The following is a 3,154-nucleotide window of genomic DNA, read 5'->3' as shown; positions in this document are numbered from 1 at the left end:
AGCTCGTCGTCGGACTAGTTCAAGACTCCTAGGGTTGTTTTGGATAGTTTTGCTTCTGTACATCGGGCGGATAGGGAAAGAGCCTTAGCTAATCGTTTTGTACGGCTAGATTAGTTACGTGTATATTTCTTTTGATGAGGCCATTCCCTTGCGGATTGTCCATGTTTGTACTTGACTTGACTGCTTGTTGCTATGTGTGTTGTTTGCTTTGTTTGGAATGTATATATCTGCTTGGAAAAGTTTTGGGTTTTACTTACATGCATTGTTCTTATATTGGTTTAGTACATTTGTCTAGACCAAGTAAAGTTCATGGAAGGCACACGTAGTGGACGGGGCTGTGGGCGCGGTAATAGACAACCCATACCAGATATGGATACTGGGGAAACCTCTTCTGGACCTAACACTGACCCCAATGTGCAAATCGCTGCCGCTATGCAGCAAATGACTAACCTGCTCGTACAAGTGGTGCAGCAACAAGGCCAGAACCCAAACCCTAATCCTGGAAACCCTGGAAACCCTGGCAATCATGTCGAGAGCGAAGACAGAGCTCTAGAACGTTTTCAAAAGTTTGCTCCACCCAAGTTCATTGGGGGACCCGATCCGGATGTCGCCGAGAGGTGGCTTGAAAAGATGGTCGATATTTTCGCTGCCCTGCACTATACTGAAAAACGGCAGGTGACTTTTGCCATTTTCCAGCTGGAAGGGGCGGCCCGCTCTTGGTGGAACATCGTTCGGCAAAAATGGGAGCGGGAGCAAACGCCCCGGACATGGGTAAATTTTATGAGAGAGTTTAATGCGAAATTTTTCCCTCCTCTAGTTCAGGAGAGGAAGGAAGACGAGTTCATCCGACTCCGCCAAGGGGCTCAATCGGTAGCGGAGTACGAGAGCCAATTCACTCGCTTGTCCAAATTTGCCCCTGAGTTGATTATGACGGAGCAACGGCGAATTAGGCGTTTTATCCAGGGCCTAAACGTGGAGATTCAGAAGGACCTCACAGTGGCTCAAATCAATGCTTTTAGCGAGGCCGTTGAGAAGGCCCAACGGGTAGAGAGTGCCCGGGTACAAGTACGGAACTTCCAGGCGAAAAAGTGGGGTTTTCCTGGAAATAGCTCGGGACAAGGGGATAAAGGTACCCCCTCCAAGTTTGGACGCGGAGATGGAGGTGGACGACAGTCAGGTTCCGGCAGAGGGGCTCAGTCTAGGGGTGGCCCAGCCGGGAGAGGCCAAGGCGAAAATTTCCAAAAAGGTACAGGTTCGGCGTCCTGCGGGCCTTGTGGGTACTGCGGAAAGCCGAATCATTTCGAAGATAATTGCTGGAAGAAGGGAGGCAAATGTCTGCGTTGCGGAAGGGCGGACCACCAGCTTGCTACCTGCCCACTCTTAAAGCAAGACGGAAAGGGAACTCAGACCGCGCCAAAGACCAATACGGGACCGGATAAGGGGAATGGGACGAAACCTAAGGTGCCAGCTCGCATATATTCATTAGAACCTCAACAGGTCCCAGATTCCTCAGAGGTCGTAGAAGTTACGATCCCTATTTTCCACCGTTTTGCCAAAGTTTTAATTGATCCTGGTGCCACTCATTCTTTCGTTAACCCTGATTTCATGTGTGGCATCGATATAAAACCTGCTAGTTTACCATACAACTTAGAAGTTAGTACACCTACGGGGAATCAACGTTTGGTTACTAGTACGGTTTATAGGGATTGTGAAGTGTGGGTAGGAGAGAAGAGATTGTTAGGGGATTTGATAAGTCTGGTCATTAAGGGGTATGATGTGATTTTGGGTATGGACTGGCTAGCCAAGTATAACGCCCAACTGGATTGTAAAACAAAAGTGGTAGAATTCCGCATTACTGGTGAGGCGACCTTAAGGTTGGATATAAGGGGTCGGTTAGCCTCATCTGCTTTGATTTCGGGCATTCGGGCCAGGAAATTGCTAAGTAGAGGGGCGCAAGGATTTTTGGCCTTTTTGATCAATACCCCTTCGGATAAAGTAAAGGTAGAGGATGTGCACATAATGAAGGAATTTCCGGACGTGTTTCCTGATGAGTTAGTAGCCTTACCTCCGGAAAGAGAGATTGAATTCAAAATAGACCTGCTACCGGGATCCTTACCTATCTCAAAAACACCATACCGAATGGCTCCTGCTGAGCTCAAGGAGCTAAAGTTACAATTACAGGACCTTCTGGAGCGGGGATTCATTCAAGAGAGTGGGTCTCCTTGGGGAGCTCGTGTACTTTTTGTGAAGAAAAAAGATGGTGGGTTGCGGATGTGTATCGATTATCGGGGCCTGAATAATATTACGGTGAAAAATAAGTACCCACTGCCCCACATAGATGAGTTGTTCGACCAGCTGCAAGGAGCAGTGGTCTTTTCAAAATTGGACATCCGACAAGGGTATTACCAATTATTAAACAGGAAGGAGTATATTCCGAAAACTGCCTTCAACTCGAGATATGGGCATTACGAGTTCGCAGTTATGCCCTTTGGATTAACCAATGCTCCTGCCGCCTTTATGGATTTAATGCATAGGATTTTTAAGCCCTACCTGGATCGATTTGTAGTGGTCTTCATCGATGACATTTTAGTTTATTCCAAGACGCGTGAAGAGCATGAGCAACACTTGAGGATTGTCTTACAAACCTTAAGAGATCATCAACTGTACGCCAAGTTCAGCAAGTGCAAATTTTGGCTGGAGAAAATTGCTTTCCTGGGGCACGTAATTTCTCAAGAGGGTATTTCAGTTGACCCGGCAAAAGTAGAGGCTGTAACTACTTGGAAGAGGCCAGAAAATCCCACCGAGGTCCGCAGCTTTCTAGGACTGGCTGGATATTATCGGCGTTTCATCAAGGACTTTTCCAAACTAGCCGGTCCTCTAACCGACTTGACAAAGAAACATGGTCGGTTCATTTGGAATGCTCGAAGTGAGACAAGTTTTCAAGAGTTAAAGAAGAGATTGACCATGGCTCCAGTTCTCGTCTTGGCAAATGGAGGTGACGGATTTGCCGTGTATACGGACGCGTCACGAGAAGGCTTGGGTTGTGTGTTAATGCAAAACCGAAATGTGATATCTTTTGCCTCGAGGAAGTTAAAACCTCATGAGCAGAATTACCCGACGCATGATCTGGAGCTAGCTGCCGTTGTTTTCGCTC

The sequence above is a fragment of the Coffea eugenioides genome, unplaced genomic scaffold, assembly GCF_003713205.1.
Source record: "Coffea eugenioides isolate CCC68of unplaced genomic scaffold, Ceug_1.0 ScVebR1_93;HRSCAF=440, whole genome shotgun sequence".
NCBI lineage: Eukaryota > Viridiplantae > Streptophyta > Magnoliopsida > Gentianales > Rubiaceae > Coffea > Coffea eugenioides.
The sequence above is the reverse complement of the archived record's forward strand: the minus strand, read 5'-3'. Positions refer to the sequence as shown.